Source organism: Notolepis coatsorum (genome assembly GCF_963971535.1).
Source record: "Notolepis coatsorum genome assembly, chromosome: 8".
NCBI classification, from domain to species: domain Eukaryota; kingdom Metazoa; phylum Chordata; class Actinopteri; order Aulopiformes; family Paralepididae; genus Notolepis; species Notolepis coatsorum.
This window is the reverse complement of record NC_140172.1, coordinates 76,436,800-76,459,165: the sequence shown is the minus strand read 5'-3', so window position 1 is coordinate 76,459,165 and position 22,366 is coordinate 76,436,800.

Below are 22,366 nucleotides of genomic sequence, written 5' to 3'. Positions count from 1 at the left end.
TCCCGGGGCTGGTCGGGGACTACTTCTTCGGTATTGGCGGGGGGTAAAGGCATGTCAGCTCCCTCCTGGTCCCCACCGTGCGCTTGGTCAGTTACATTAGAACCTACTAGGGCCTCTGTGGTCGGGGAAACCTGGTCGTTAAGGTCAGACATAATTTTACTTTCTACTTTTACCGCGTTTACCGTTTGCCGAAGGCTAGGTAGTTGACTGACAGCGTAATCCTCTAAGTACTGAGGTGGCTGTCGTCTGCGCTGCGGGCGTTCCACGTCAGGAGGACCGTTTCGTGGAGTGTTCATCATAGGCCACCTCAATATTAATAACACTATATTAATATTACACTAGTTACCCTCCGGCTCGAAGGACCAATTGTAACTGAGGGGTACAATTCCCTGACTGTATTGATAAGTATGGTATTATTAAACCACTACCTCTTGTACTTTAACTTTTGGCCATCCAGTACATGATATAGATATGATGAACACTTTCCCACCTGATGAAACGAAGTCCACACAAATGTACAAATCGAATATTTTATATAGCAAAGGGTATATACAACGTTCACTTGTTGACATTTATGATTTGAAATGCACTTGTATGGCAAATGAGTATTCGTAGGTAAATCAACATTGAATGTCCAATCTCTGGTTACGCAGGGAGTAAGTATACAACCCGGTTCTTTAGGGAACTATAGCGATGGTACTTAAATGATTATAGCTGGATACACTAAGGGGGGGGGGGGGTCCCGCTGGTTGTAAGACAGTAGGAGGGGGGGTTAGAAGAGCCGCTGGCGGTATCCCATCTGGCCGACGATTTCTTGGGAGAATTCAGAGTCCTGAACACGATGCCCACAGAACCTCGGTCCGCAGATGAATACAGCTGGACCCTCTGGTGGACGGTAGCTGCCGGTCCACAACGGAGAGACGTGAGGCGACCTCACTGGTGTAGAGCGCCGTCTCACCTGGACTCCTCTCCGGGGGGTAGTTCCAACACTCAGCAGTGTTGGCCGTTATCCATGGAATAATCAAAGCACCCAAAGCATGTAGATAATCCAAGCCGTGGAAGGCTCGCCGTCGTCCGGGTAAAGTAATCCAATGTACAGGTCCACTCGTCCTGGCCCGGAGCTCCTCGGATGCAAGCACCACAAGTGGTCTGCCCAGCCTGGTTAAGACTCCAGATAACGTCAGGAACGATGGGGGTGCTGGTCACTTTATAACTCTAACCGAACGATGCACCATACGTAATAGACTATTATTAGCTTAATAGAAATACGTCCAACTCGACGGTATAGTGCCAAACTATGACAATTCAACTATTAATCCACACGATATCTCAATGCCTATTCTGAGGCCAAGTAGGCCTTACTGCACCACACGTGCGTCGTGGGTGAGGCTTCGCGTCTGTTACTAGGTTGGAGGGTAAAGAACTAATGGACTAAAAGGGAGTTCTACTTTACTTGCGCCATATATATATGCGCTGTGAACAAATAGTACCATTCGTATTTCGCCAGACGTATTCCTACGCGGAACCGGGCTTGCCACGACATGTTGGTCGGCACGATTGAACTTGAACCTAGGGGTATGGCTGCTGGCGCCAGGTTCTCGTCCAATGGTAGAATGAAACTATTATGGGCTGTTTAGTAGACTAAAGGGATATTCAGTGCATATTGTACAAGGAATATACAGGGGATATCAAAGGATATACAAATACTATTAAATATATATCCATAAATAAATATATATATTCGGTTTAATCTGATCCTTCACAACAAGATGCAAGCATATCATTATTTGCAAACAGCTAAAGGAAAGGAGATGTTACAGGCATATGTTTATAGCCTGTGTTAGAGGGACACCTAGTGGTGCTTGACCGGATGTGATGTGTGGACATGCGCAGTGCTGTAACCTCAGTTTAATAAAAGATACACTGAAACAGCTGTCCTGTGAGGGAGGCAGTGTTGTCTGCCTTTTTTTCTTTGGGCTAAAGAAGAGGCAGTCGGCTGTTTGGAGTGACCAGGCCTACATCGCTATTCCCCACATTACGCAGCTAAAAGGCTAGCCGTTAGCTTGGTGCTAACCATCAGCCTGGAGTTAGCCGCTAGCTTGTTGATAACCGTTGGCGATAGCCGTGGGGAGGTAGCGGGCCTTGACCATGCAGACCAGAGAAAGACTTTTATCTTGTATACATCAGGGTCCCCCATTTTCAATTCATAATGCATTTTAAGTAAGGGTGCAACTTGCTCTGTGCAATCCATTCTTTGTGGATCTAGCCCTTAGTCTACTTAGTCCAATTGTTACATGAACCTTTTTCAATTGTTTTACTCACGTTGAGGTCTCTCTGGGAAAACCGCTGTCTTCCCTCTTACATAAAGAGCAGAATTTACGCGGTTGTTATTCCCAGGCTCGTCGTATGAGAGCCCGTGTCTGTGTCTCTAATACCGGCTTCCTGCTGCTCGTCCCAGACAGCGAGGGGAAATATTGTGGGGCTCTTTCTTGTTAGAAATTCGCCGTCACTGTTCTCCGGTTCTTTACGAGCATACATGCTGTTTCATAAATCAGCGTTTGGTCTTACGAGACCGATCAGCGCTGGCCCAGGGTGTTTTTCAATGATTGAATCCGCTTTTTGGGACCGGCGCATCTTGGTTGCCCAACATCATAAAAACTGCGTTTTTTATGCGGTCGGCTGGGAAGGAGATTTTTTTCTCTACCGAGCGCCAGTGCACTAGGTTAGACTCGATGACTCGCGTGCATCTCTGGGGGGAGATGACGGAGTAGATCAAACATTGGCAGGGGGATTTCACGGCCGTTAGGTGGGCCACCGGGAGCAGTGCGTTCACGTACTGACCGTCTTGGTGGCGCCCTCTGTGATGTTTTGGATCGACACGCGTACCTACCAGTGCACGTGAGCGGCGCGGGGAGCGGAGCGGGCGGTTTTGACGTGAGCGAGGAGTGGGTTTTAAAATGGGTCGGCGCGACGTCCGGAGCGAGAGTTCTCCTCCGCTCCAATCCACTCCGGGCCGCTCACAGTGGTTTAACACTGATGTAATATACATGTAGTACAGAGCGACTTGGGGGCGGGGTCAACATGAGCGATTAGCGGAGCGGAACAAGCCGTCTAGAGCGAAGAGCGGATTTCACGCCCGCACCGATCCACTCACGTGGCCTGGTACCTACCCCCCTCTTAGGACTGGGGGCGGTGGCGTGACAAGGGCATGGGACTTGTCCTGGTCGCGCCGGACCGGATCAGTTTAACCCGTTGTCCGCCGGGGTTCTGGTACCCCGAAGGACCCTGAGCTTTTCCGGGGGGAAAATGCCTGGGTGGGCCGGACGTCACAGGGTTGATGTCATGAATGTGTGTGTCATATGAATGCCACTACGAGTTGCCCTTAACAGTGGTGTGCATTGGTCCATACTATGTTGTACCTTTTTGCACAATGTTAGGTGGGTTGGTCCTTCTCCATTCGTTTCACCCCTCCCTCCCTGCTAAACCGGGGATGGGAGGGGGCTGTCGGGGAGGCTGCTTCTGTTAACTCCTCTATGTATCCCTGTGTAGGTCCCGGTCCTCCAGGCCCAGGTCGGGCCTTGCCCTCGTTGACCTGTTGGCCTGGGTTAACCCTTTTTAAACCTGAAACGACTTGAACTGCATTGTATAGCCTGTGTATACGAGCAGTTATGTTTCCGGGGTTTCTTAATGGGTTAAGGGAGCAACCATTGTCTGTTAATAAACATAGGGGGGGGGGGGGGGTTGTCTCCCCGGTGTGTTGGTAGCAGAGTCGACTCTCTGGTTGAGCCCGGATCTGACCCCGGCTGCCCGAGAGTATGCCCCTGCATGCTTCGTGACGTCTGCCAATTGTGTCAAACTCTTTCTCTGAACCTCGACCCCGCGGGATTAATAAATTGGCAGGGTCAGGGTTCGTGGTGGAATCTGTTTGCTGGTGGAGTTGGCTAACTCCGACTCCGCAAGGTTTGCGGCCCCATGGGATTGTGACATGGTGCACGGCATACCGAACACCCTTTCTGCCGGGATACTGTTCTTACAGTAAGCCCCTTAGGCGCCTGTCTAGTCCGCAGTGCTCCGGGCGCAGGTCGAGTTCTGTTCTTAAGACCTGTCGACCTGGGTTGAGGGATCGACCTCTTTGGAGGGTTGTCTTTTTGACCCCGACCCCGCGATGTTGGGGGCTGTGACGTTTTTCTTTGCTTCACGTCCGTTCCCTGGTGGCGTGTCAGAGTAGTCGCGGGTCCTTCTATACGAAGGTAAGTCCCACGGTCTGCTCACCCTGTGCGTTTGAGGTACTGAACCCTCTTCGCACAGTCTGGTCCGATCTCCCTCCCGTCCCTCACTAGGGGGGGCCTGGATCCTCCCCAGTATTCTGATGGTTGTAGGGGACCTCAGCGGGTACATCTGTCGGGCTTTCCGCTCTGCTCCACTCTTGTGTTCCAATAGAGCAGAGCGCAAAGCTATACGAAAACTAACAAAGGTTATCCTATAACCCTAGTTATTTGAGTATAGCGAGCGCTCTCCTCTGACTCACTGAGGACCCCACGTGTCTTCCGTTTCGGCGGTGAAATACTGGGGAAGGAGCTGGTAGTATGGCCATGGCCCCGCTTATGTATGAGCGGATGTGGGCGTGGCCAGGCAGGTGAGGAGCGTGCATGTGGTTGAAAGTTTTCATGATAGCATATGATTAAAGGGACAGTTCCAATAGAGCAGAGCGCTCGCTATACTCAGATAACTAGGGTTATAGGATAACCTTCGTTATAGTACAAGAGAGGATGTTTTTTGAAATTTTGAAAAGTTGATTTGCAACAAGTTTGACTTCAGACATTACAGACGACCAATGTTCCCCCTAGGGTGACCAGATGCAAAAAGTCCAAAAGTGGGACAACAGTAAGATTTTGGTGGGACAAAGTGGGACAACAGTACGATTTTGGTGGGACAAAGTGGGACAGATAGATAATGTAATTTTTTTATTAGAATAACTGCCATGGTCTTCACTGAATAGATTTAAAGCGAAGGTTAAAGGTTAAATCAAAATAAATACAAATTAAATACCACCTAACATCTGTTTTAAATATTCAAACGTCATCACTTGACAGGAATGTCTTGTGTTTGATATTCCCTGTTAACACAGAACTAGGGAAAACAGTGTAGTATAATACAAAAATAATAATACAAATAAATTGTGTTTCTATATTAGAATAACTGCCATGGTCTTCACAGAATAGATTTAAATCAAAGGTTAAAGGTTACCACAGTCGGCTGACCTGTATGAATGGGAGTGTTGTACTGTGTGATAGACACTTGTTATCTCAGCTGCAGTGACCTTGTCCGTCTGGCTATCATTGTTTGGTTTAAAAAGAAACGTATCCATAGATCTGGATGTTTCTTTTTGGTGAGCCACTTTCAAGTGAGACTCACGTCCACTGTGGCGCTTCAAGTTGTATTCTCCTCCATGCGCAATTGAAAATGAACTATGACACAAAACACAGAAAGCCTGCTGCGGATTGCCTGCTATCTGCCTCACCCAGTCATGTGTCGTTTGCCAGTCTTGGTTGTAACTGCAGGTCCGTTTCTTTTTACTGCTTTCCATCTTGAACTAGTTCGCTTGTAATGTTGTTGTGTTTTTTTTTACCAATCAGATTTGCGATATGAGGTAGCGTCACGACTCAGTCTCAGTCACGTCACAAGCAGGCAAGCAGCACGCTAAAGTACTATAATAACCAATCAGAGCAATGTGTGTGGACAAGAGGCGGGTTGCTACGTTTACTGTCTGTAGGGAGGGGCTTTTAGACGCATGTTTTTTTTGGCTTCGAAAAGAGGGACATCCTCTCAATATGAGGGACGCGGGACATTTGGTCAAATGGTGGGACAGTACAACCAAAAGGGGGACACCTGGTCACCCTAGTTCCCCCTAAGCTGCGCCCGTGCGCACATGGCAAAACGTTCCCGCGCACATCTGAAATCTGTCGCGCACAGAAGCGTTTGTGTAAAATATGCATGTGATTAAATTGACTGGCGCGTTGCACCGAATACTACGGTAACCTGTTGCGTGTGACGTTCCAAGAGAAGCCTCGCTTTCAGTGCCTTGTGGGCGGCGCTACTGCGCTCTCACACAGACACACAGAACAGATGAGGAAGTGGACAGATCTGACCAGCATCGCTGACTCACAATGGAAACGCGAAAATGTACATTACAGATGAACTGCAGAGAAAATTCCCAATTTATCATCCCGGTCGAGACTAATTGGAAGCGGAGTGCAACGTGTGCAAAGCTTGACCATATGTTTCTGTGTCTAATAAAAGTGGTGGCGATCTCAAAGCGCACATGGACACAGAAAAACATTACAAACAAAGCTGTGCGAGGCGAGAGTTTGATGGCAAAGTTGACCGAATTGATTGAAGAATGCAGCTATACAGAGAGAGAAAGACAATAATTGAAAACTATTTTGATGCCTCAAAATGATGTTTTGGTTTGATAAGATTCTTGTTATGATACAATCATTCTAAGGATTATGTGTGTAATAAATTAGTTTAGTACACTAATTGCAACAAATCTGAAACTGCATATAGTGCACTTTTAAATTAGTATCTTTGTGAGGTTACTGTTTTATAATTTACATTACATTGAAAAGATACAAAGATATATTTTTTAAGATGGATTTTCTAATACAGAAGAGGTATTATTTAGAACATTACTTCATATTTTTCTTGTTGTTTATTTTGTCCAGTAAGACTTGAAAATATATATTATTTTGTCATAGGTTGATTTAGTTATTTTCTTGAGATTTGTCAGATAGATTACTTTAGGCATAATACAGCATGTTGAGTAACTTTGGTTATAGAGCAGTAGCGGCCGCTGGCGCTAGTGCCTTGTGGGTCGCAGTTCACGTTAATAGGTTGAGTTGAAAATGTAATGCTCTGAGATGCTCTGGAGCAATCTCTCTCTGTCTCTCGGATCAATCAAATCAAATAATTAACACATGTATGTTGTCATTTTAAACAACTCACCATTCATTCATTATGCATCAGCAGCAGCTAAATTAATGTTATAGTTCACAACACAGCAGCGCGTTTTACATTTACATTTACATTTAGTCATTTAGCTGACGCTTTTATCCAAAGCGACTTACAAGTTCTGTACGACAAGCCATCAGGAAGAGCACAACTCTATCAGCTGAGTAACAATGTTCATCAAAGTGTTGAGTGCTACAGTGTAGGTTAGTTTATTAGGACAAGTGCATGACAGTATGGTTAGTTAGGGTTAGATTTTATTTTTTTTTTTAATTCAGATAATGGTTGAAGAAGTGCGTCTTTAGTCGACGGCGAAAGATTGAACGTGTTTCGGCTGTCCTAACTGGGGTGGGTAGTTCATTCCACCATTGTGGGGCAAGGACTGAGAATAGGCGACTTCTCTTTGATGACCCTCCCGGAGCTTGGATAGGAGTAGGTCTGAGGCGGCCAGAAGATGCAGAGCGTAGGGGTCTTGAGGGTGTGTAGTTAGAGACCATTGACCGGAGGTAGGCGGGAGCAGTTCCCTTTGCCGCACGGTATGCTAGGTCGAGGGCCTTGAAGCGGATTCGTGCAGCAATGGGGAGCCAGTGCAGGTCCCTAAGAAGTGGGGTGACATGGGCCGACTTCGGTAGGTTTGAGATCAGGCGGGCCGCTGCGTTCTGAATGAGTTGAAGAGGCTTAGTGGCAGTGGCCGGGAGGCCAGCGAGCAGTGCGTTGCAGTAGTCGAGGCGGGAGATGACTGTTGATTGGACGAGGAGTTGGGTGGCTTCTTTTGTCAGGAAGGGGCGTATCCTTCTGACGTTGCTCAGGAGGAATCGGCAGGTTCTGGTTGTCGCTGCGATGTGAGCAGAGAAGTTCAACTGGTCGTCAAGGACAACACCAAGGTTCTTGGCGGTCGGGGACGCGGTCACAGCTGCATTCTCGACTGTGATGGAAAGGTCGGTCAGGGGGGAGGATTTGGCCGGCAGGTGGAGCAATTCTGTTTTGCTTAGGTTCAGTTTGAGGTGGTTGGTCGTCATCCAGGCGGAGATGTCGGACAGACAGGCCGAGATCCGCTCAGAGACGTGGATATCTGAGGGAGGGAAGGAGAGGAAGAGTTGAGTATCGTCGGCATAACAGTGGTAGGAGAAGCCATGAGACGTGATAATGTTACCCAGTGATTTAGTGTAGAGGGAGAAGAGAAGGGGTCCTAAAACCGAGCCCTGGGGGACACCCGTCCGCAGGGGGCGGGTGGCCGACAGGGTCCCTCTCCATGACACTTGGTAGGAGCGGTCATTGAGGTATGATGACAACCATGTCAGCGCAGAGCCAGCCACTCCCATTCCTGCGAGGGCCGCGAGGAGGATCTGGTGGTTGACTGTGTCGAAGGCTGCAGATAGATCTAGGAGAATCAGGACAGAGGAGAGGCCTTTCGCTTTTGCTAAGTGAAGTGCCTCTGTGACCGCAATGAGGGCCGTCTCTGTGGAGTGACCAGTCCTGAAGCCTGACTGATTAGGGTCTAGGAGGTCATTCTGTAAGAGATAAGCAGTAAGTTGGTTGGATACAGCACGTTCAAGTGTTTTAGAAAGGAAGGAGAGAAGAGAGACAGGACGGTAGTTGCCTATGACGGTAGGGTTCATGGATGGTTTTTTTATGAGGGGCGTGACTCTGGCTTGTTTTAGGGAGGTGGGGACCACCCCCGAGTTGAGTGAGGAGTTGATGGTTGCAGTTAGGAATGGGAGGATGTCTGGTGCTATGGACTGGAGGAGTGGGGAAGGTAGCCGGTCCAGCTGGCATGTAGTCGGACGGTTCGACGTTACCAGTGTCAGGGTCTCGGCTTCTGTAATGGGAGAGAAAGATGACAGAGTGAAGGATGAGGTTCTCGATTCAGCATTTGGAATGGATGGGGGTTGGGAGAAGGAGCTGCGGATGTTCTCCACTTTTTCCTCAAAGAAGATCGCAAAGTCTTCGGCAGAGAAAGATGAGGGAGGGGGGGGTGGGGGGGGGAGTGAGGAGGGAGGACATGGTAGCATGCAGTTTGCGAAGATTCTTGGCAGAGGCCTCGATCCTATGGTGAAAGAAAGAAGCTTTGGCATTAGTAATGGTTTTGGAGAATGTTAACAAGAGGTTGTGATATGTGTCGATGTCAGCAGTGAGGCGTGACTTTCTATACTTCCTTTCAGCTGCTCTCAGGACCTGTCTTTGTTCTCTCACTGGATCTGTCAGCCATGGACTGGGTGGGGAACGGCGGGCAGGTTTCTCAACGAGGGGACAGAGCTTGTCGAAGGAGGTTGCAAGGGCTGAGAGGAGGGTGGAGGTTGCCATCTCTGTGGAGAGAGCAGAGAAGGTGTCACTCAAAGGTAGAGTGGATAGTATGTCAGAGGAGAGGGTGGAGGGGGATAGGGAGGGCAGGTTGCGTCTGAGTGAGACGGTTTGAGTTGGGGTGAAGACCTTTCGGTTAAGCATGAGAGTTAGTGAGAAGGATATGAAGGAATGGTCAGATACATGTAGGGGAGTTACCGTGGTGTTAATGATGCTGGAGTTACGGGAAAATATGAGATCCAAGGAGTTGCCTGCTTTGTGGGTGGGAGGCATGGCAGTGGGAGTCAGGTCAAATGATTGTAGGAGGGAGACTACTATGACTGACTGAGATGAGTCAGGCAGGTTGAAGTCGCCCAATAGAAGGAGAGGGGTACCATCTTCCGGTAAGGAGCTTAGAAGCATGTCCAGCTCATCTGTGAAGTGATCGAGCGGACCTGGAGGGCGGTAGAGTGTAACAATGGTGAGATTGAAAGGATTAGAGACAGATACTGCATGATATTCAAAAGAGGAGAGTGACAGTGCTGGGAGGGGTGTTAAGTTTGTAGTCCATGAAGGAGATGTCATGAGGCCAGTGCCTCCACCCCGCCTGGAAGGTCGAGGTGTGTGAGTGAAGTTATAGTTTGTAGATAATGCTGCAGGTGTTGATGAGTTATTGGGGGTTATCCAGGTCTCAGTTAGAGCCAGGAGCTGCAGATTTTGACTATGGGCGTAGGCAGTAATGAAGTCAGCTTTCTTGACTGCTGATTGACAATTCCATAGGCCTCCCTGTACTGTGACAGGTGTATTAGTGGCTGTAGGAGGGTAGGATAGATTAGCCGGGTTGCTAGCAAACTGCCGTGGGTGGGTTGAGTCTGTTCTGGGGGAGCAGATTGTGGATATGAGACACATTGTGGTGTCAAGAGTGGCAGGGAGGAAGTAGAGAAATGGCAGAGTGGGAGGGAAAGGGAGATTTTTCAGAGTGGAGTGTAAGATAGGATTATGATGTACTTAGCACTGGGTGGATCCCTGGATTCCTCCGTAGATAACTCCAGGAAAACTCCTCTTTGTCCCTCTTCGTTTCTCGACGCTTCGCTGACGCTAAGCCAGCAGGCCTTTAAATCCCTATCACTAATTAGTGCTTTCTAACACCTGGCCCTTAATGGGTCACTTAAGGAAACAAAATGGCCGCTTTAAACACGCCCCTTAATCAAGTCAGCTGGTCAAGTCAGCAATCAAGTCTCAGTTTAAAGATATTACTAAATGACTTAAAATGTCTTACCCTGATGCAGTGTAAGTCTCTCAGTGAATGAGCTGTCCTTCCACAACAGAATGTAGTACAGAGTGATTCCAGGAGAGGCTGAGGTTCTGCTTTTAAGCAGTGACAGTGCTCTGAGATCACACTCAGTACACAAGTGCTGTCTTTAAGCAGGAAGCAGCTTTTAATGGGTCACTTAAGGAAACAAAATGGCCGCTTTAAACACGCCCCTTAATCAAGTCAGCTGGTCAAGTCAGCAATCAAGTCTCAGTTTAAAGATATTACTAAATGACTTAAAATGTCTTACCCTGATGCAGTGTAAGTCTCTCAGTGAATGAGCTGTCCTTCCACAACAGAATGTAGTACAGAGTGATTCCAGGAGAGGCTGAGGTTCTGCTTTTAAGCAGTGACAGGGCTCTGAGATCACACTCAGTACACAAGTGCTGTCTTTAAGCAGGAAGCAGCTTTTAATGGGTCACTTAAGGAAACAAAATGGCCGCTTTAAACACGCCCCTTAATCAAGTCAGCTGGTCAAGTCAGCAATCAAGTCTCAGTTTAAAGATATTACTAAATGACTTAAAATGTCTTACCCTGATGCAGTGTAAGTCTCTCAGTGAATGAGCTGTCCTTCCACAACAGAATGTAGTACAGAGTGATTCCAGGAGAGGCTGAGGTTCTGCTTTTGAATCGCTAGTGTAACTGAGGGGTACAATTCCCTGACTGTATTGATAAGTATGGTATCATTAAACCACTACCGTCTTATGCACTTTAATTACTGGCCATACAGTACATGATATATATATAATGATGAACACTTCCCACAATGAAATCGGTTCCACACAAATTTGTAATTAAGTATTTATTGCAGCAAAAGGTACATATACTTCTCTATTTCACTTTGAATGCGCTTATAAGGCAAAGGAATGTGCGTAGGCAAATCAATAACGAATGTCCATTCTCTGGTTACGCAGGAGGTAATTATACAACCTGAATCTTAGGGAATTATATCTATGGTACACTAGTAATATAGCGGGAGATACTGGAAGGGTCCCCCCGGTTGTAAGCCAGCAAGGGTAGAGGATCTGTCGGTAATAGAGTCTGGGTCAACGATGATAAGGAGACTCCGAGTACGGGAGACGGTGCAATAAGATCTTGATCCACAGACGAATACAGCTGTTCTCCGTAGCCTGTAGCTCCACAGGGAAGAAAGCTAGCCTGCCTCAGGCTTCTGAGGGGCAGACTCGACGTGGCTCCTCACAGGGTAAATCCCACACACTTGTGGGCGTCGGCGATTCTCCGCTCCATTAATCACAGGACCAAAAGCAGATATAATCCAGCCGTAAAGGGCTATGCAGTCGTCGGGTAGATAATCCAGTGTACATGTCCACACGGTCCTCGTCTAGGGCTCCTCGGGTGAAAGCGCCATGAAAGCAGCCCAGCCTGGATAAGCACTCTAGCTGATACGAGGAAAACGTTGGTGATGCTGGTCACTGTAGAACTTTAGCCGCACGATACACTATACACAATTAGACTATTACTGACTTAATAGAATATGTCGCACTCGACGGTATAGCGCCAAACTCTGACACTTCAGTTATTAATTCGCACGCGGTCTCAATGCTCTATTTGGGGCCAAACAGGCCATACTTCACCGCACGTAGTATCGTGGGTGAGGCTTCAACTTATTGGGTAACATACTTCTGTATTCACCTGCGCCGTATTTATACGCTTAGATGAATAAACTAGTACCAGCTTTATTCCTGTCTCATATCCTTGCGCAATACCATTCATGTCCAGGCATGTCCCCGGCGGTGACTTTGAACCTGACTTTGGAGGCATGGCCTTGGCGCCTGTGGACCGCTGTCCAATAGGAGAATGAAATATTATGGTCTGTACTAGGCTAAAGGGATATTCCGTGTATATGTACAAGGAATATACAAGGGATATCAAACGATATACAAATATTATGCAATATATATCAATCAATAAATATATATATTCGGTTTAATCTGATCCTTTGTAACAGCTAGCCTATTAATTATCGTCTCAGCAAGCACAGTCATTACTTTTTTCCGTAGCCGCATTTCGCGGAGACAGCTGTGTATAGCGAGAGAGAGAGAGCGAGAGAGAGAGAGACTCACTGTTTAGTTGAAACGTCCAGGGCAGGAGAGCTTGATAAACGTGTATAATCCACTGTTGATGTATTCCAGACCACTGTCCACTGTCTCCAGACTGCATCCGCCATATAGCTTGTTAGCCAAGTGTTAGCTTGTTAGCACAACACAAGTACATTCCTTTGTCCATTTCCGCTCGAACAGACAGCAAACTACCTGCCGTTCTATCGCCATGCTCTAAGACAAACTCTAACCTTAACCAACTTTGAAAGAGTGCCTAAGCTTAACAGTCTAAAGAACTTGCAGTCACGGCACGCTCTAAGACAAACAGCTGCATGCATCTCACAGTCACAACAACACAACTATCTCTACCTACCACCAACGGACCAACCTAGGAATAAGCTAGAATTGGAACATTAGAAATTGGATTCGGCCAATCAGAGATCGTCTCTGTGAAATTCTGCTACGGAAAAAAATACTGGCGTCGGCCAATCAGAGAGCGTCTCCGCGAAATGCGGCTACAGAAATTCTTGACGCTACTGGCTAGACCGCTTCAAATCGCGCCCGGATTCCAACATAATAGTCATATTTCAACGCACAACGCGTTATGCACTGATTGGCTGTGACGGATACAGCGATCAAACTGTGACGCGCACTCAGAGCGCTATCGCGTCTAGCCCGGGCAGAGAAATACGAAAAAATTAAAAAAACGTCACTTCCTGCTCAGGAAAACGAGTGTTTTTTATTTGAGATAATAACGTTATATTGTGCATTGGAAATACAAACACTTAAAATGAGTAAATATTATTCATTTTAAACATGTTTATATTATTTATAGGGCTATAAAACAAAAAACTAAAAAGTTTTATTTTCTTCTCTGATTTAACAGCAGGTGGGGCGGCGCCCGTGCGCCCCTAGTGGCAGAGCCGCCACTGTTATAGAGAGATATTATTTTGTTATATAAAATAATATAAACAATAATTTTATATCCATACAGAGAAGGCATACTTTAAATATATTATAATGATAAGTGTAACTGAGGGGTACAATTCCCTGACTGTATTGTTAGATATGATACTTACTACCACTACCTCTTGTACTTTAGACTCTGGCCACCCAGTACTAGGTATAAATAATTATGATAAACACTCCCACCTGATGAAACGGATCCAACACAAATGTACCAAGTCGAAAGTCTGCGTTTATTAATAATACATAGCAAAAGGTATGTACAACGATCACTTAATTACATTTATGATTTGAAATAGTATGCACTTTTATGGCAAATGAGTATTCGTAGGTAGATCAATATCGAATGTCCAATCTCTGATTGCGCAGGAAGCAAATATACAACCTGGAATATTTAGGGAACAATAGCAATGATACTTGAATGATTATATAGCTGGATACACTAGGGGAAGGTTCCGACTGCTTGTAGGACAGCTGGAGGGGGGGGTAGAGTCTGGCTGTATCCCGTCTGGCCGAGGGTATCCTGGGAGAGCCCACAGTCGTGCGACCCGGTGCCCAGCGATCCTCGATCCACAGATGAAAGCAGTTGGACTGTCTGTGGCCGGCGTCCTCCGGTCCACGATGGAGAGACGTGAGGCGACCTCGTCGTGTAGAGCGTCTTCTCACCTGTCGTCCTCTCCGGGGGGGGTATTTCCAACACACCGCAGTGTTGGCCTTTATCCATAGAATAATCAAAGTACTCAAAGCATAATCCAAGCCGGGGAAGGCTAGCCGTCGTCGGTAGAATAATCCAATATACAGGTCCACTCGCTCTTTGGCCTGAAGCTCCTCGGGTGCAGCTTCACGTGGGGTCAACCACCCTGGATAAGCGTCCAGCTGATGCCCGAAACGATGGGGGTGCTGATTACTATAGAACTCTTACCGCACGAGGCACTACATATGAATAGACTATTATTAGCTTAATAGAATACGTCCAACTCGACGATATAGTGCCAAATATGACTATTCAAATATTAATATACACGATGTCTCAATGCCGATACTGGGCCGAATTGGCCTTACTGCCCACACGTGGTTCGCGGGGAGGCTTTTGCGTCTGTCACTCTGTTGGAGGGTAAGGAACTGGACTAAAAGAAAGCTCTACTTTAATAGCACAGTATATATACGCACTATGAACAAATAGTACCATTAGTGGTGCGGTAGACATATTCCTACGCGGAACTAGGACTTGTCCATACATGTTGAGCGGTACGATTGAACCTGGTCTGAGGGGTATGGCGACCTGGCACCAAGGTCTCGTCCAATGGTAGAATGGAGACTATTATGGGATGTTCAGTAGACTAGAAGGGATATTCAATGCATATTGTACAAGGAATATACAAGGGATACAAATACAATTAAATATATATAAATAAATATATATATTCGGTTTAATCTGATCCTTCAGAACAGCCGCCCCCTAATTGGTCCCAACCCAATTAGTTAAGCAGAGACAGATTAACCGCACTGTCTACCACTCAAGGGTTCGCTGTAAGGGTCAGTCAACTCACAAAGTCATAGGGTCATGGTCATCATCGATTGTGTCTGGGAGTCGGGGCAGTTCTATGAGCCTCGCCACAGGACGGGTGTAAATGCGCCCCTGGACGAGTACTTCAGCTGCTCGGACCTTGCCATCGGCACCGGTGATCACTTTGCTTACGCGGCCAGCCGGCCACATAGCTCTGGGTAGTGACTGGTCAATAATCATGACGACTGTTCCTTCCGTCAAATTGTCTCTCTCTTTTACCCACTTCTGGCGGGTCTGTAGAGACGGTAGGTAGTGCAGTAGGAAACTGCTCCAAAACTTGTCGGCTAATACTTGGCTGTACCTCCACATTCGTCGGCCGTTCGCTTCTTCAGGCCGGTACATTGTCTGGGGTAACGCGGGATCTAGCCGCCCCATCAGGAGGGTGTTGGGGGTGACTGGGTCGACATCTGCTACATCACTGGAGACGTAACCGAGGGGCTTTGAGTTCAATACTCCCTCAATCTCCGTGAGGACTGTCATTAGGACTTCTTCCGCCACAGTCTGGGCCCCAAGTACTGCGTACAGGGCTGTCTTTATAGAACGTACTTCTCGTTCCCAAGTTCCACCGAAGTGGGGTGCGTTTGGGGGGTTGAATTGGAAGTCAATCTGGGCTGGAGCGAGGTGGGTCTTAAGTTCTGGGCCCATAGCTTGGAAGCTCTCCCTCAGCTCTCTTTCTCCGCCTTTGAAGTTTGTCCCGTGATCGGACAATAATGTAGACGGTTTTCCTTTCCGTGATGTGAATCTTCGGAAGGCCATAAGGAATGAGTCTGCGCTCATGGTCGGAAGGAGCTCGATATGTATCGCTCTGGTGGTCATGCATTTGAATACAATACCCCACCGCTTCTCGGTGCCTCTTCCTTTCTTTATGTGCAGCGGGCCAAAACAGTCCATGCCTGTTGAGTGGAATGGCTTGTCGCCGAGTCGGAGGCGACATGGAGGTAGGTCAGCCATCCGTGGTATGCTGGGCTGCGCGCGCCACTTTCGGCAGTCTAGACAGGTTCGCTGGAAGCGTCGCACCGCCTCTCTTCCTTGAAGTATCCAGTAACGACGTCTGATTTCCGCGAAGACTCTCTCTGCTCCTGCGTGGTGTACATCCTCGTCGTATTTCTTTATAATCAGCTCTGTGACCTTGTGTCGGCTGTTCAATACGATCGGGTACTTAATGTCATCCGGTAAATTGGGGGCTCTCCGCAGGCGACCACCCACTCTGATGAGGGTATGTGTGTCACTCTCGGGGGCCAGATGAATCAATCTGCTGTCTGATGGGACGGGCTTTCCTCCCTGTAGACAGTCTAGTTCATCGGGGAACGAGTCTCTCTGGGCTCGTTGCAGTAGAAGCAGTTCTGCTTCCTCGTAGTCAGCTGCTGACATATCAGCGGGGGACTTAATCTCTGGGTGGTGCCGCAGGAATGTCCGTTGCTGCGCACTCTCTATGGTAATGCAATCGTCTATGTTGGGGTCTGCGGAGACAACAGTGCTCAATCCACAGAACATGGGTTTCTTATTCTCAGCCTCCTGGTCACTTGCTTCCCTCTGGGTGGGCGTGGGCCAATCTCCTTCCGGGAGCTTGAGGAATGCTGGTCCGTCACTGTAGATGTTATGACGGGTTAAGTCATCTAGGGACATTCCCCGGGTGATGACGTCAGCTGGGTTGTGTTTTGTATCAACATAGCGCCAGTTCGCTTCTCCGGTTAACACTCCGGTTAACTCTTGAATCTCAGTGACTCTGACTCCCACGAAGACTTTGTATTTGCATGAATCCGATTTGATCCAGGCGAGTACTGTCGTGGAATCTGACCACAGGATTGCTCTATGCACCGGAATGGTGAGCTCACGTTGGATGAGCGTGGCTAGATGCGCTCCTGCGAGGGCTGCGCAGAGCTCTAGACGTGGGATAGACTGTTGCTTGCGTGGGGCTATTCTCGAGCGGGCGAGGATGAATGCTGTGTAGATCTCTCCCCCCTCTTCTTGGGCCCGCAAGTAGGCTACTGATCCGTAGGCGACCTCGGAGGCGTCACTGAAGACGTGTAGATCCATTTTACATGTCTCTGGCCTCACCGTGGGTGGGAAGTAGCTTTGGCGTATATTAACGCCTGGGAGTGAGTGGAGTTCCATCTCCCACTCTCTCCAGGTGGATGCAAGGTGTGCGGGAATGGGGTCGTCCCAGCCCTGGTCCTTGTCCCACAATGCTCGTACAATCATCTTTGCCCTGGTGGTGTACGGTAGTATACATCCTAACGGGTCATATTGTCGGGCGAGTGTTCTGTACACACTCCGTCTGGTGGTCGGTATTGCCGTCGACCTTCCCTGCTCCGTGGTCAGGGGTTTGTGTCTATAGTGGAGCGAATCTGTTTTGAAGCGCCACACTAGTCCCAGTGTCATCTCTTGGGCTTCTCCTGGGATTGTGGCCATCCAGGTCTCGCTGCTCGCTGCCTTGTCCTCGGAGGAGAGGCTGCGCAGTACGTGCGGATCGCTGCTGGCCCACTGCCTGAGATCAAAGCCGCCTTTGATCAGAGAGGCGCAGAGTTTAAGTAGGAGAGCCTCGGCTTCTTCCTGGGTCGAAACGCTTTGTAGACAGTTATCTACGTAGAAGCTGTTCTTCACACTGTGTCGGACCTCTTCGTCCGCTGCTGGGTCCTCTGCGACATGTCTCTGTAGTGCAAATGTAGCACAGCATGGGCTGCATGTAGTTCCGAAAGGGAGGACTTCCCATTGGTAGATGGCTGGGTGCACATCTCCTGGCCTCTCTCTCCATAGGAACCGCAACAGGGGCTTGTCCTCCTCTACTAATCTCACCTGCAGGAACATCCCTTTGATATCCCCGCTGATAGCCACCTTTTCCTGGCGGAAGCGGAGTAGTACGCCTAGTAGGGAGGGGCCGAGTGTAGGACCGGGCAATAGCTCTTTATTCAGATTTTGGGATCCGATCTGGTAGCTGCGGTTAAACACGATGCGGTCTTTGCCGTTGTGATGAACCTTGTGGTGGGGCACGTACCACGATTCAGTCGTCTGGTCGGCCTCTTTAATGTCAATCTTTGTGACGTGTCCCGCTGTGATGAGCTTCTCAATCTCAGCGCGGTATACACTTTCTTGGGCGGGGTCCTTGGCTAAGCGCCGCTCTGTGTTTAGTAGGTACCGCTCTGTGGCGTCTTTCTTTGCGTGAAAGGTAGGCATCCCTTCCCGCCGCGGGAGTGGCGTGGCGTATCTCAACACGCCGCTGACTGGGACTCTCTTTGTTCCCGTCTCGAGGAGGTTAATGGTGTAGATGTCGTCTTTAGAGCGAATGTCTTTCTTTTCGTTCTTAAAGGGCATTTGTTCTAAGGTCCATAGCCTCTCTACATGCTGCAGGAGTGCGGTGTCTCCCTCTGTGACTCGGGAGTGGAGACAGCTAGTGGCTGTGGTTCGGTTGAGAGATTTGGCGAGTGGGCCTTGGAGAGTCCATCCTAGGCGGGTCTCGACTGCTGCAGGACAGCCTCTGGGTCCGGTATGAACCCGGTCTATCGGGACAATGAGGTCTGCATGGTCGGAGCCTATCAACAGTGTCGGGGTAGCACCGTCTATGAGTGGGATCGGTAGCTTGCGTAGATGTACATATTTCTCCATCAGCTTGGCTACGGGGTATGTGTACCGCGAGAGTCCTATTTCTTGGCTGGTGAAAGCGTCTGTAATCCTGTACCGTCGCTCGGGCTGGCCGCTTGCTGCGATAGAGAATGAGACATTCTCGCCCTTTATCGTTTTCAAATCTCTTCTTATTGTCCGAATTGTCATTTGGTTTTCGCTCCCCCGCAGCCCTAGCTGGGCCGCAGCGGACGCGAGCAGGAGGGTCTTCTCTGACCCGTCATCAAGGACGGCGTAAGTGTCCATGACTTTATTCTGGTAGCTCAATGTCACACGGACTACCTTTAAGAGCACTCTGGCTCCGCTGCTGCTGGCGGGGTCGATGTACATGACGCTTGCTTTGCTGCTTGATGGTGCGGGTGGAGGCCGCCGTCTGTTACTGTCGTGGAGTATGTCCAGATGGGCTCCATCGCACCGACTGCACTTTTTCTTTAAGCGGCATTCGGCTGCCATGTGTGATCGCGCACAGCGAAAACAGCGTCTGTTGGACTTTATCCATTGACTCGCTTCCTCCGCATTCATCTTGGGGAATGAGTCACATTGTGACAGCCAGTGTTCTTTCTCACAGTAGGGGCACACTATCTTCCACTTCTCCTTTCTTGAGGGGTACTGTGGCTCCTACTGCTTGGCACTGACTCCGATTGGTGCATGACAGTCACCGATCTTCTTCCATCATTTAGTCTCCTGGTTCCTTCTCTGGAGCCAGGGGTGCTCCGTCCGAATGTATCTAGCCGTAAGCTGCTGACTTCTCTCGCCAGGAAGTCGGCTAGATCGAGGAGGTTCGGTTCGGGGCCATTAGGGTCTCGGTGGTCTCTCTGCCGCCTAAAGCGCTCCTGTCGGGCGGGCGGTAGCTTCTCCAAGATCCTCTCTACATTTGAGTTGGCGTATAGTTCATGCCTACCCTTTTCCCTCTGCGCTCCCAGCATCCCTACTAGGGACTGCACTCTGATGGACAGGTCGTCCAGTGCTCGATTGTCTGTTGCTGGGGGTAGGCGGTCGATGTGCCTGATCTCCTGGATCACGTAATCCCATATACGTCCATATCTCTGGTCCAACGCTACCAGCGCTGCGGTGTATGGGGTCGTGGAAGTGGCGTAGGCGAGCGCTATGTTGTGCGCGCGGGGTACCTTTAAATGCTTCAGTAGTATCGCGTATTTATGGCGTTCATCAATGACATCCACCAACATTGTCTCCAGACACATGCGGAGCTCCGTATACTGGGCCCGGTTCTCCTGGGTGAAGTCTGGTACCATAGGTGTGCCAATGTATGACGCGGATTGTTGATACATCGGCGAGCGTTGGGGGAGAGGCCTCCTAGGCGAGTCTCCTCCTGCTCCTTGGCGTGGGCTGGTACCGGCTGTGTACCATGGCCCGCTGGTCCAGGTGCTGTTCCTCGGTGCGGGTCGTGCGTCGTGCTCACCCGTGAATAGCGTCGGGGGTCTGTAGCGCAGCTCCGCGGGGGTATAGCCTGGGCTGTACTGGACCTCCTGGTCCGGTAGAGTACTGTGCTGTCGTCGGGCGTGGTTCTCCTCCTCTTCCTCTTCGTCTTCCGTTAGGTCATCCAGGGCTTGTAGTCTCTGATTTAGCCTCTCCGCAGTGTATGCTGCGGAGAGGTTGGCCTAATAATTTAAACTAGTATTATTTATATACATGATTCATGACATGATCGACTGGACTGCGGTCTGTGTTATTTTGATATCAGAGATGTGGGAATAGATATCACCCTTTTCTTTTATTAATCGCTCAAAATACCTATATCAATGATTGGTCCTCATCTCTGATATCAAACAACAATTAACATAATCATTAGAAGCTATCGCTTCTTGCAAATATCTTGGCATACCTTCAGTCGTTCATGTCGTGACTGACGGGGAAAAAAACAAAATTGTGTGCATAATTATTAGGAATAGGATTTACACATAAGGCTAATGTGTACAAAAACATTTTAACAACCGTTAACCTGGTGGTTAATAAAACTAACATGATTGATTATGGGAAACTGTTCACAAATATATATATATATATATTTGCACATTTTATGATGATTCTTGATGAAATTACTTAGGATCCAGTTGTATTTAATCTGAGTTTGAGTGTCACTTTCATCTGTGATTGCCTCAGCTTTGTTGGTCTTTACTTAGAATCAGGCAATTTTCTCCATTTCTTCTCTATAAATGAGGAGATAAAACGTCTTATGCATCGCTTCTGTATGTAATTTTAGTGCATATACCATCAATGGTTCACCATACAGGTGCAAAACAACGTTACATGTCCTCTTCTATGAGAGAATAAAACAACTGATTCTTTCTTGTCTGACAATACAATTTTGTAACCTAAGTAATTCAAATGTGATGTAATACAGTAACACAGTAAAATTTAAATAAATACATAATAATGTGGACAATGTGGCGTTCAGAAGTCTCTTGGTCCACAGGTCTCTGATGTGTCTCTTCTTGACGATGCAGTCGGGAATATTCACTGGTCGCCGTTCATTCCCTGTCAAGGGTCACCTGTAGCAGTCAACTATAGTGGTTTTGTAGACTTCTTTTCCTGGAGCCTGCGCTGCTCTCCATCACCACCACACATCCGCCACTGTGCTCACGCTTGGCTCCCATCAGGCCCAGAGACATGGTGGTCAGGGCGTTTTTGAATGTGTTGTGCTGGTTTCGCTGTCCTCTCCTCGTCATTGCGGTACCACTTGATGGAGGGCGAGGGCCCGCCGGTGTAGTGGCTAGTCAGTAGGACGCTCTCTCTCACACGGATGACAATCTTGTCATGGGAATCCACCTTGATGGTCGGGGACTTCAGTTCCCGTTTGCAGGTGATGGGTTTGGTCTGTCGTGGTCTGCAGTGCCGGGGTGGAGGCCGTCAAAAGGTTGATCTCCTCTTCGTCAGTGTCTCCTTGGTCAGTCTCCTTCGTGGTCCCCTGCTCCACTTTCTTGGGGATGTCTGTGGGCTGGGTTGGATGGTTCTCCCACGGTTGTTGTCGTCGCCTCTGGTTGTGTCCGCAGCTCCTTGGCGGCGTCCCTGGTGGTAGTATGCTGTCGTGGGTCGCTCAGGTCGCTGGGTTGTGTTCCTCGTCCTGTCCTCTCACCAATTCGTGATCTGAGGATGATAAAAACTGCCTTAGAAAACTTCTCACATAAATGATTCAACGCCTTTCTGCTACAGAGGAAAATCATTTAGGGTTAATTCAATTTATTGTAAATAAAATCACTTAATTGAAAATAGGAAATGCAAGCCAATTGCATTAGCAGTGATTCCTTGTGTCAAGAAGGTCACATTCACTACAATCTTATCAGATCTTGTATCTAACTAGATCTTACAGCATTAGGCTTTAAATAAAATTAGTAAATGAATGGCCAAAGTCTTGAATCAGATAAAATAGTCTGTGGTGTTAAATTGAAGTTGATCTTACCTCAGGATGCGTTGGGTGTGCCTCAGGATACTTACCTCGCCACGACTTCTCTGGCGTTATTCACGTCTCAGTGTGGCTCGTCATAATTTAGCATGGGGAAAAAACATAAAATCTAGGTAGCCAGTTAATTTTGCATG